The 13,850-nt window shown below is 33.0% G+C and overlaps 1 protein-coding gene across 3 annotated transcripts in view; it reads right to left on the bottom strand.

Annotated features, from left to right (window-relative positions):
- Pde6 (phosphodiesterase 6) overlaps positions 1–4,980 on the bottom strand; it is an 82,619-nt gene extending 77,639 nt beyond the window's left edge. For all 3 annotated transcript variants that reach the window (XM_089709754.1, XM_089709755.1, XM_089709756.1), the window contains exon 1: positions 4,761–4,980. The gene's annotated coding sequence lies outside the window, so the exon portion shown is untranslated. The remainder of the gene's footprint in view (positions 1–4,760) is intronic.
- Between the last annotated feature and the right edge of the window lie 8,870 nt (positions 4,981–13,850).

Here is a 13,850-nt window from a genome sequence, read left to right on the forward strand (position 1 = left end):
GATATGAATTAGTGTAATTTTGATAATTTCACTCTTGAGATAATTTTTCTTTCTGTTTTAATATTTAAAGGCATTGAATAGCTCTAGGCTTGATTAGGTTTTCAATACAATACTTCAATACAGAGTATGTTTATTTACTTCTTATTTCATCAAATGTAATAATACCTAGACACAGTTTATTATTAAAACACATACTTTGAAAGAATACACAACCGCAAAACATCCCGTTTTTTATATTACATTTTAGCAAATAAAGGTGAAAAGGTTTTTGATATCATTGTTTTTGTAAATAATTATAATTTCAAAGGCTGGCAAGTGGCAACCAGTATTGATGTTTATCTGATAACGTATCATTATTTCGAGCAAATATTCTTATCTGGCATTGTGAGTGACACGTAATTTTACCTTTGTTTACGTTCTTTATGATTTGTTTTGTGGGTTTGTCCGTGTGTTTTTAATTGGGGTATAAAGTGTTGGATCACAATGCATAAATTTAAACAGCATAGGTAGGTACTGTGCTTACTTAAGTTCACTTACTGAAATAAAGATGTTTATTTCATAAGATTATTTTTCGGATTAAATTTTAACATTGAATCCTAAGCTTTCACTCGCGATAAAGGTAAAATGATAAATAATATTCAAATTGATTGCTTCGACTCAAATTAAATCATAAAATCTTAACGATATGTAGGTTTGGTACAGTAGATATCTACAGATTGAAATAAAATATAATATAACATCCCTTAAAAGGCTATATCATTGATATTCCTAACTATACTAAAATAGAAATAATATAAACTACTAATAATTCTCGATAAAGGGACTCCCTTCGGAGTTTATAAGAGTAGAACAAATTAGATTATTGAGATGGATCGTGAGTGGCCTAGTTGATCAGTGGCAAAAATAGGGATTTAAATCGTAATTCTTATCTATTCTTTGATTTTGTGATACCTTTTTAATAGGACTGGATAAAAAATGTAGCCCAGGCTCCTAATGTGCAAACGATTAAGTATCAAGATCGGTTCAAAATGGTCACTAAACCTAGTTATTCCTGTTTTTATGTTTGTATTTAATTTTATAGACAAAAATATATTGTAGCTCGATAAAAATAACCGAATCTAAAATTTTGATTGTTATCACACATAAAAAATCATCATTGAGAATTGAGATACCTAACTTATTCGACAGAATTGTAGGAAAACCAGGCAAATAAAATTGCGTTGTTTGAACAATATCATATTTTGCCGGTTTTTCTTTGATCATAAAATAATAAACCCCAGTGTTTCACTGTAAACGCAACTCTAAAAATATCGCTCAATAATATCCATCAGACATCAACCATTTCCAAACAAAGACTGTCAAATAAAATAACCCTCCTCGCAGTCAGGTAAACATCGTTCCAAACAATCCCAAATGCAATTCGCAATTCGTACAATCCATCATTATGATAGACATTAAACTTTTATCTCTTACAGACAATACAGTAACGACGCAATCAAAAACACATTGAATACCTGGTGTAAGTTAGGTCACAAGGCCGATTTATATATAAACTTCTGTACGGAATACATAATAGGTATATATCTAATCATTACATAATCATACATCTAAAAAATATAGTTAGGTAGGTAGGTACTTGTTTGATTTCAAACTTTATCTTCTTATCTTATATATAAAAATGAATCGCAAAATGTGTTGGTAAGCGCATAACTCGAGAACGGCTGAACCGATTTCGATAATTCTTTTTTTATTATATTCCTTGAAGTACGAGGATGGTTTTTATGTAGAGAAAACGTAAACATGTACTTACCACGGGCGAAGCCGGGGCGGACCGCTAGTATATATATAAAAATGAATCGCAAAATGTTGGTAAGCGCATAACTCGAGAACGGCTGAACCGATTTCGATAATTCTTTTTTTATTATATTCCTTGAAGTACGAAGATGGTTCTTATCATGTAGAGAAAACGTAAACATGTACCACGGGCGAAGCCGGGGCGGACCGCTAGTTTCATATAAATATAGGTACGCTGAACTCTTTTTATATAAAGGTCATAGCCCATAGGTAACGTTTATGATTTTATATATTTTGTACGTATAGTTTCCCGTTGACATCAAGTATAACATTTATTACGTAGACGATATACCTATTGAAAATGGGGTAGATTTGAGAACAAACCCAAATCCCACATAACAATTTAAAGTTATTCACAACTAAGTAATAACGCAAAATGCTGTGAATGTGGTTAACCAGGGTGACATGACGACTGTCATTTCCCTTGTCATAAACCAAAAACGTATTTAAATAGAGCTCTATCTAATAATTGTAAGAGCATCAGCTTTTTAACACGCTTTTATTAGCTTCACCCGTGTATTTGTATCTATTTAACAGACTCTAAAGATTCAATTTTGACCCACTTTAAAAGGACAGATTTAATTCGAAGGATTGAAGAAGGAAAAATCAAAAAACACTTACCAAGGATCGGTAAACATCAGGTACAGTAAGATTCACGAAAGATGACCACGGCACAGAAGGCATATTTTAGGTCCATATGGAGGTGCAAGGTGAGGCGCGGGCAGATTTAATTTTAAATAAATTATTTAACCAACATTAAAATATTATTTTGTCTTAAGTCTTTTCTTCATGAGTGAACGTGCGCAGACGGCCGCCGCAGTTATGGTCATCTTTCGTGAATCGTACTGTATTTGCTTAGTTACATGTATTTAAGCGTGTTTTTTTTATTTAAGTAACTACCTAATAATTATTATGTAGGTAGGTAAGTACCATAGAAATCTAAATAACAAGACACTAGAAGTCGTAAGCGCGCGTGACCTTGTCGCCATTCAGGTGACTTTCACAACACCAGCGTGTTCGTCACTGTTCAGTTGCTCTGGAGACGTATGTGTATAAACATGGTGTGTTTCAGCATATCCCATTGCGGAAATTCTTCCACAAGTTGTAATTATACTAATAAAGGAATAATATTTCATCGGTAAATATTTCTTTTTTAGAAATAATGCCGTTTTTCCTTAAAATAATTATAGAATATTTACAAGTATTACGAGTGTCACCATAGTAATCGAAATAACAATGAATGACACAGTCTACCATTCTTATTATCACGTTTAACACAAATTTCAACCTTATTTCTATGAGTTTATGTTCAAAGTTATATCTATTGAAAATTGACAACTTCTGTTGTAGAAAAGCCGATTTTTTTCGTATTGGAACAAAAAGAAACAAAACGTCTCATATACTTAGGGATGTTATTCTAAAATAAACCGTAAATTCGTGCGTTAGGATACATATTAAAAAGCTTAATTTAATATTTAAGTTAGTTTTCACTCAAATCAAGCTGTCCAATAAAAGGCATAGTTTACTTGTGTGTACTGTTTAGCTATCTGTTTAAATGTGTTGATTTTGGCGACAGCGGTTTTCATATGAATTATGACATTTTAGCACTTCTATGTGTCTTGTTATTTAGATTTCTATGGTAAGTACCTATATAATGTTAGACTTGTCAAATTAGCTTTTGGTAAGCGAGTCAACTGCAAATAGGCACCTACCCACGAAGGAATCTATCTACTATCAAAATATGAATAATTTTATAAACTTACTAGCGGTCCGCCCCGGCTTCGCCCGTGGTACATATGAAAAATAGATGTTGGCCGATTCTCAGACTTACCCGATATGCACAGAAAATTTCATGAGAATCGGTCCACCCGTTTCGGAGGAGTATGCAGACTAACATTGTGACACGAGAATTTTATATATAAGATGAAGCCCGTACCTACATAACTAACTAGCCGAATGTCTTGGCACCGCCCAGACTGACCCGGGAAAAATATAGCCTTATCTTAAGTACCTAGTTGGTTAAACGGTAATATCAGTAATTTCATACCTAATTTATAAGCGAACAAATCATTCCTCTTTATAGGTACTAGGTACATAGAATCTGTTTAGTAATAAATCTGACGACAAGAAAAATTTTACAACGCGGTCAAGCCGTATCAAACTTACAACAATAGACAAGATATTTAAAAATACCTACCTCAATCTGGGTGTAAATAGTTGTTTTTTTGGGTTGAAAATGTAAACGCCATTTAACATTTTTAATTAGACAGACATTAATTTAACAGGCTACTAGTTTCAGAGAAGCAATAAAAGAAAAGCGCTTGGTTAATTTCAGCCAATTTTAGCCATTCGTGCAAATTTTGTTCTTTATTCAAACTGTGAAATTTTATTGAAATATAAATGTTTACAATGATCGTCTTAAATACAGTTCCTTCGCTATCACATCATAAATATGCACCACTTGAATTAAATCGTTTATTACACTATATCGTAATTGTAGTAGGTGATATAACCACAATATATCGGTCACTCAGATCTTGTTCTTCATAGACCATATACAGAGAACGAGGCTAAACAAGTACTTACTTTAATTATGTAATAAGACAACTGTTATCATTGAGATCAATATTTACGATCGAGTCATAAACACACGACATTTTTACGAACAATCATCTTTATTTGATTAATCCTGGATAGCTTATAGCTGAAATAGCGCATACATTTTATGTCGGCACTAAATACTAAACGTGTTTTCTAAATGTTAATGGCATTTAGTAAAAACACAAAGAAGTCGATGCGATTTCGTGTTACCCCTAACAAGAGCAAGGCAAGAGTTCAATTTCCATTTTAATGGCTCACATAAAAGGCAATTACTTAAAGGTAACAATAAAACGATTGATACTTACTTGCTGAAATGCCTAACAGCAATATCGTATTACAGGGTGGAACTGAATCGCATCAAAGGGCACACAAAACAATAGTTGGGTCACAATATATCACGCACTGAGGATTATATTTTTGATAGCACACGTTTTTATAAAGGATTTAAGTTAAAAGGACACGCGGTTGGGGCAGCGCACGGACGAGCGTTATCCCCCTACAACTGTTGGAAGCGGACTGAGCGAAACGAAGGCTCGGTTTTGAGGTGAACTGAGCCAATCGCGAAGCACCCCCCCTGCCGCGCCGCCCGCCCAGGCACGCCGGCTGGGAAAAGGGACATAGATTAGATAAGTCAGCTTTACGTAGATGGGGCATTAAGAATAATAGCATATGATGAAATATTTTGTTGGTATAACGTGATTTCATTATACATGATTGAATCTTCCACGTTTAATTTAAGAGAATATTTCGTCATTTGTTATTATCCTATTTACAATTGTAAATATTCATAAGTGTCACATTAAAAAGAAAATTTGCAATAGTTGTAATATTTTTTACATGAATCAATAATTAAGAATTAAAATATTATGTTTCATATAAAAAATAACATTTCCGTTATGACATGAAAATTAATAGGTATTCATCTTTTTCATAACCTGAAATTACAAATTTAAAATGTATAGTTAGTATATGCATCTCTCCTTAATGAAATATCTGGAATCTGGACTCGGAATGCCTATTTCACTACTTATTACCTTTATCTTCCAAGAAAATTGTTATTGATCATGTGATTTATATTAGCCTATTAAAGCCTAGTAGTTACAATATTGAAATCATACCGTTCAATTACAAAATATTGATTTCCTGTTTAACCTATCTCGTACTTAGCCGCAAAATGAATAAATAACTAAGACAAAAGATTCAATTTCAAAACATATATCAGATCCGTTAATAACATCTCAATAAATTAAGAAATAAATAAATTTTTACAAAGACAGCTATAGATAGTTTACAAATTTGACACATCTACAAGCAATCTTATCTATGCCCTATAACGACACCCCACTGTTTTCGATCAAGCTTGAAAGTATGTTTCATTCATGAAACAATTAGCCTAGGGCACTTCGCAAGATGGACATTTATGTGTGTTTTTATATGATTTCTCTAGATATGTGCTTACGTAACCCGCTTATAAATAACAAACTATGAAAGCATTACGTCAATACAAACGAATACGAACTTAACAAAGAATAAATAACGATTGAGACATGTTTTGACTCTGGACGTGGGATATGACAGCTGTAAAACAGCATACTTAAAATCAATCCAAAATAAAAGTAAATGCTATGGCAGGATAACGCCTTTGCAGCAAATACGCTATTCAAACTCTATATTGTAAAGCTGTTGAGTTTGTTTGGACGAGATAATCGAAGGAGCCACTTGCATCTGTTTCGAAATGAAATTTTCACTTGAGTGTATCAAAAAATGAAGTAAGTACTTACTTAAAATGATTTTAAAAAATCGGTAGAAATACCTATTCTTTATGAAAGCAAGAAAAATTGTGTGGGTAAGCTTTTTCATAATAATCTATACTAATATTATAAAGCTGAAGAGTTTATTTGTTTGTTTGAACGCGCTAATCTCGGGAACTACAGGTAACTACCGATTTGAAAAATTCTTTCGGTGTTAGATGCCCATTTATCGAGGAAGGTTATAGGCTATATATCATCACGCTACGAGCAACAGGAGTGGAGCCACGGAGGTGAAACCGCGCGGAGCAGCTAGTGTTCGATATAAGTAATGTAATGTTATAATAATGTGTAAAGATGGATGATGAATTACGTATTTATTAAGTAGGTATATAAAGATCAGTGGATTAAGCAAAGCAAGGGCGGATCACAAGTATAAACAAATTTGTTCAACATTGATAAGTCATCAAAATCTCTAAATCTTGGCTTAAGATAAAGAAAAACTATGGAAAAGTTTCCATGGCTCAGTCAAAACAGTTTTTCCAGATAACACACTAAACAGATAAACATTTCACAACAGAACTATAAAATTTCCACGTACAATCGTAACTACAGAATCCATCGGAACTCGGACTCGTAAAATAATAAATACTTACTACCACTAGGTAGTAGTGTCAGTTTTTTTAACTAGGTACCTACTAAGGTACCTAGTTAAAAAAACTGAAATAAGACAAACTCATGAAATTATTGCATTGTCACCGATCCTAAATTTAATTAAATCCGTCCATTTAATTTTTTCGTAACTAGTGTATAAGAGTATGTTGAGTGTTTTTGACAATCATACAATTGAAGCTAATAAAAGCGTGTTTAACATAGTATGAGTGTGGTTATTGCCCTTATGTAAATTCGGTCGATAAAATAATACGAATTTTATGTCCCATTATGGGGTAACAAAAATAATTCAACATTTCATTATCTTATATTGTGCAAAAATGATGGTAGATTGGTCATTAACTCATTATATATTGATGTTAGATATTATAAGCAATATAAATAAAAAAATACTGCAGTTATTCAAATCAATAAAATCTCAAAAAATCTACCAACTTTGGAGCAAATACGATAAGTGTGTTGGTAATTGTATTGGTAATTGTGACTGACGTGATAATTCCAAGTTTTTCGGTTTAAAGATACTTACGTTGGATTCTGATTCTTGTATGTTTCAGTAAATTTTCAAAAGATAACGAGCGTATAATTCAAGTAAGAGAACTGTATAGTAAACGAAATATGGTTTAATATCTGAATAAAAATTACCTACTTACGTAAAGCAACATGTACCTAAATAGAAACAAATTAATAATTTGTTAAAAACATTGCCTTCTTTCATTCACATTCGGGTAAGTCAAAATCCTACAAACCTTTGCAAATAATAAAATAAAATACCTAGGTTGCAAAGGGTAAAATAGGTAGGTACGTAATGGGATAGTAACTTTAAGCAGTTGAAATCCAACAAAATACTTGTCTATGATAGTTTAAAAGCAGAGCTCTATCACATACTTACCTACCTACGCTTCGCATAATATGACATAGGTACAACATAATTATCAATTCAAAGCCCATAAAAAAAACAATGTAGCCTTATTCCATTCTCACGTAAGCCAGATAACTAGATAGGTATATTTAATATCCTCATGTACCCGGCCCGGTTATGTAGGTTTACTGGGGTAGTATATTTTATCTACAAACTGTATGGTCCGGGAGCCAGCAGCAGATTTTATGACCAAGTTCCTCTCAAGCGGTAATTAGTAAAATGCATCAAAGTATAGTATTATGAAGCCTCGTGAACGTCAGCTGGAGCTCGGTTGTGGGGAAGAGCGGTTGTAGCCTCCCGTATCAGCTGACGGTTTTTCCACCAAGATACAGCCAGCTGACATATATATTTATCCACAGTTACATATAAGCTATCATCAGGTAAATTTTTGTTTGAGAGGAAATAACGGAAAATAAATTTTTCTTTAAATTTAACTTTCATGTTCGAGACACCAGCTGACGTATAATACACCATGTTGTAACCAGCTGACTATTTTTTTTCGTTGAGATATTGGGTTAGCTACAATTTGACAAATTTTTAGCTGAGAGGAAATGAATGAATGAATGTATTTTTTTTCCTATGTGCGTGGGAGGCTACAACCGCTCACCCCCCCAACCGAGCGCCAGCTGACGTTCACGAGGCTTTATAATACTATACTCTCATGCGTCTGACGAATTATCTCTTGAGAGGAAATAGTTAACCAAATTTGCACCTGGCTCCCTAACCAATAAAAGGCGACCTTATCACTTATTAGCAACTCTTCCAGGCTCCATGAGGTATAGGATAAATAAAATGCAAAGTATAAATGTATTTTAGTTTATATATTTAAAAAAAAATCACGTAGTTACAACTTACAACATAGACTAGAAGGGATTACGTTCATTTTACATCACACAACTAAATTAAATCGTTTTTAATTGTTCACAGTTTTTCCGCGTGTGGAAATATGAATCACTTCTCTTACAATATTATTTCCAAATACCTAAGTACTTACGATTTAGGGCTTTCAACAAAAGAGCCTTATGTCTCGATGTTTTGAGTGGATCTGGGCGATATACTCTAAAGGGCGACATTTATCAGACACTTTCAGGTGATTAGTCAGCTTGATTGCTTCCTTTTCATAATATAAAAGACTACCTAGGATTCAAAATGGATACTACCGTAAAATAAAACAATAGAGCCTTTTATAGACCACTGTAACCAAAGTCTTTATCGTAGATACCTAATTGATTATGTTTTCATTACTGCAGAATTTTCATTTTACATATTTTAAAATTACTTATGTACCTGCACAAATGCTATAATTAATAACCCCAATGCACACTGATAAATTAAAATATCCATTTGTGTATAAATAATTAAATAAATATCATTTATTTCCATCCACAAATAGATAACAAAACAATACTCTAGAGGCCACCTATAACTCAATCACTGAACTTTAATTGAACTCGGTTCCATTGTCAAGCTCAGAGTATGCATGAACAAACATATGAACACATAATAGCTATTTAAATAAACCCCTTTCCCAGTGGGGTGCACAGAAATAGCGTTATTAGGTTTCCTAGCCTGTATCTATTTACTCGCACAATTGAATGCCGTATTTTCCAGAACAGGATGGAATTTAATGCATTTTATATGGATGGCAATGTTTTAAAACATGTTTTATGTAGGTAATAGATTGTACGGTTTGGGCGGTATAGGGCAGTTCAATTTCCTTAGGTACTCTTTAATTTTTTTCTGCACATAAGTTGATGCTGCTATTGCTACATTTATATTTTTTACTAGCTGTGCCCCGCGGTTACACCCGCATTGCTCCGCTCCTGACGATCTTAGCGTGATGATATATTATAGCCTTTAGCCTTTCTCGATAAATAAGCTATCTAACACCGAAAGAATTTTTCAAATCGGGCCAGTAGTTCCTGAGATTAGCGCGCTTAAACAAACAAACAAACTCTTCAGCTTTATAATAATATGAATATAAGTATAGATGTGACCGTCCTGCCGTCGGCAAAGGAGCTGGTGGGACGCCTGATGGTAAGCGCTACCGCCCATGAACATTTGTAGAGCCGTAAGATCGTTTGCAGACCTTACGCATCTACACATGACTGCGGACGTTAAAGTCCTACCCTTTTCGTATCTAGTATAGTAAATATTTAATAATCTATATCTTTCTCACCAATGCTTTAAGCGCGTCACCCACGGTGAAGATACTATAATATTTTATGTTAAGATTCTCTAATATTATAAAATATTACAGTATCTTAAGGTATCCGGTATCAGCGTTCTGACCAGGATGGCGGTTGTACAGTAGGGGTCTTAGTACGCAATGACAAAAAGAAAAATGATGGTCAGAACGCTGATACCGGATACCTTAAGATACTGTAATATTTTATAGCAGAGAATCTTAACATAAAATATTATAGTATCTTCACCGTATGTGACGCGCTTTAGTCTCCTGTAGAACCGCGACCAGGCCTCCGTCACTCGCTCAAGGTCGCGCTATAAGCGCCTACCGCACAGTAGGTCGGTACCGACCCAAGCGGCAGTTGGTTGGCACACGCGAGACTGCGCACTCGCGTCACGTTTCCCGCGCTCGCTACCAAGATGCCCGGTTATTGCGATGTGGACGGGTGTCGGAGTTCAAGAGTAAATAACAAGGAATTGTCTTTTTTACTACTTTGCTACTTTTTATCCAGGAGACACATATAGCGGGTCCACGCGGGTGAAACCGAAGGAAACAACTACTATCAATAAGATTTCATTTTTTTTATTGTAACTATAATGTAACAAATATAATTAACAATAAAAAATTAAGTGTTTCAGCAACTCTGTGTTTAATTTACGCGCTCGGTACAACCCTAAAATTTTCGTTTGATGACGCAATCACGCGGCGTGCGCGGGAAACTCGCTTCTCGGTGCGTGTTCGTAGAGTACATTTCTTACTGCAGCCGAGTTGCGGCGCATTTTGTAGGTAAATATAGCGTAGGTATTTTAGCTTTTGTATGGGAGTGATGTATCTGTTACGAAGTAACTATTCTCTAATCTGTGCCGCGACCGCCATCCTGTTACAAATGACCCGAAACACTGACACAAAATTTCGGGTCATTTGTAACAGGATGGCGGTTCTACAGGGGTCTTAGTACGCAATGACAAAAAGAAAAATGATGGTCAGAACGCTGATACCGGATACCTTAAGATACTGTAATATTTTATATTAGAGAATCTTAACATAAAATATAGTATCTTCACCGTGTGTGACGCGCTTTATTCTTTCCTTATCGTTAGGTTCCTGTAATTATTGTTCACGAGTGATGGTGATTGCTTACAAACAGGTAATCTACCCCGATCTAACATGAAATGAAAAGTTAAAAGCACTGCAAATTTTTTAAGTTAACTTTTTTAATATTCTCAATTTCCCGTCCGTTTTGCTGTCATTTCTAACATTAAACCTTTGGAATAATTCTGTTCGACCTTTTCTCCAGAAAAGTCAATCTCATTATAATATTTGTTGAACGACGAAAAAGGTAATTTTATTCTACGTTTTTAACATTGTCAAATATTTATATCTAATAGGCTAAGCTAATAGGTATCTAAGTACCTAGGTACATCTAAAAAGGCAAATCGTGAAAAAATAAAGAACTAGAATTTCAGATGAAGAATAAGGAAAATATTTGGGTGTGGGTTTTTTAACATGGTAAAATTTATTTTAACATAAAAATATATTTTTTATGCAGAACTAATTAGTCAGTCGGTATTATAAAATCTGTTACATGCAAAGCAATTTAAAAATCTAAAGGTACCTAAACAGCTCAATAGAATTATTATCACTTAGGGAAGTCAATCTAAAGGTAAGTCCAGAAGTTAGTGATAAAATAAAGTACAAAATATCACAATTTAACAATAAAGTGACACTCCTATGACGCACTTTCTATTTTTATGCTAAGTTCATTTCATTTCCTCGAAGCGTCTGAATGCCACCAATGTTATTAGAGCCTCGATATGCGGTACAAATCGTAGAATAACACAATTTTCAGTTCACGATGGGAGGGAAGATAGATCTAATTATGTTGGCGTCATAGCTGTGCCTCGTACTCCAAATTGATACGAGTTACAAGCATTCGCGGTGAGGAAAACTATTAAATGACTTTAAGTATAAATGTGTCAATAAACTACCATAATTAGCTGTTTAACAGCGCTGATTTATAAATTTTTCTTGACCGATGATATTTTATAGGTAATCAACTTTTTTGCATATCAATTATCATGTTGACCACTTGTCGTGGTTTATTGCCCAAAGACTATCGAAGCCTGTGTATCTTCTGTGCGAACAAAAGTTCGTAAGAATGATATTAATTCATATTCAATTTGTTCAACGTTTTGTTTTTACATACCTACCTAATGCAGAGAACCCCGTTCATTTCATTTTCAGAATGTTGAATTGAATTTTGTTTCTTATTCTATGTGTGTATCCCAAGAATATGTTTATTTCTATTTTATGTAGATTCTACAAGATCTCGCTTCTAAGTTATAAGTTTATAACTCACACCACACAAGCTACAGCGCCCCCTACAGCCTACGTTATAGCAATAACCTCTTGTAATTAGATGCCATAAAATAGCATGTTTACGAGGCTTTTCCGAGATTTATGTGATGAGATCAAATTTGAGAAACCCATAAAAATTGAGTTGAATGTTTGCTCTAATCGATAAGTGAATATTAAATTGGTAAACTTCCTTGTTTATGTTCTAATGCAATCAAGAATAGTCCAAAATTAATACTTTCTCTTATTCACTTTTAAACTCTGGGTGGTGTATATTTGCGAATTATAATTACTATTTACCTAACTAGTAGTGTTTGTATTACTAAGAAAGTAATTCAATAAAATAAAAGCCGGTATCAATTAAATATTTGTAAGTACATATTATTTGAATTAACTACATATTGTTTCATGAGATGTTAAATTTGTTACTATAAGAGGTGATAAGGCAGACATTCTTAAACATCGTAAATTAATTTAGCAATCAATATATAAAAAATCGTGTTAAACACACACCAAACTCGAAAACGGCTTGATCGATTTTTATGAAATTTTAAGTGGTAAATATCGTGGCAGAACTTTTGGCGGGTCAGCTAGTAAATAATATATCTGTTACTAAAAGAATCAGGAATTAATATTAATAAAACACAACAGTATTTAAACATTAATTTAATAGTACTTAAAATAAATTTGCAGTAACATTGATAAACACAGTTTTAAATATACAAGGAAATACAAATGATCGATACCCTCACAAAGAGTATATATACAAAAATTAAATTAATATTAATTATTAATTATTATAGCTATAATGATTTACAATGCAAACTTAATCAATATATTATGTATACAGAACTATAGGGTAATTAATGCCTTGTATGATTTTTCAACCAATCTTTAATATTTTCATTTTCTACATTGAGACTATAATTAAATGTTAAATACGTATTTTAACTTTTAAGAAATATTGTAGACAGTAAATTGTCTGTTGTCTATATAAACTAAAAAGTAGGTATAAAAAAATAAAATATTGAAAAAAACTAAGCTTTTTACACTTACTTATAAAAGTTCAATACAATATAAGTCAATATATGGTCAATATCCGTCTAAATACGAAGAGATCTTATTAAATTAATGACAACGAAATGATATTTTGAGTCATCCATTAGACCCTAAGGTTATTATTATACTAATATAATAATAACCCCCTTTTAGTAAAATCCAATTATTAGAGCACCAACAAAATAAATTTAATGTTTTACACGCTTTTTTACATCATAATATCGCAAATAATAAATTAACGCGTTTTATAGCCAATTTCCCAACTTCTTGATAAGTTCTGTTTACCTTACTATACTTAAAATGACAAACTATAATTTATAAAAATACCTATACGTTCAAATGTGTTAAATAGTCTATCAGTTACTTTATCAACAAGTTGTGAACTAGCCCTTTTTTAGCTAGCCAATTACAGAAGATAGTTTTAGCATTTACAGTGAATTTTCTACACATATCT

This window comes from Colias philodice, chromosome 23, assembly GCF_061535455.1.
Source record: "Colias philodice isolate Cphi_HAF_F1 chromosome 23, ilColPhil1 Martin Lab GWU primary, whole genome shotgun sequence".
Classification (NCBI taxonomy): domain Eukaryota; kingdom Metazoa; phylum Arthropoda; class Insecta; order Lepidoptera; family Pieridae; genus Colias; species Colias philodice.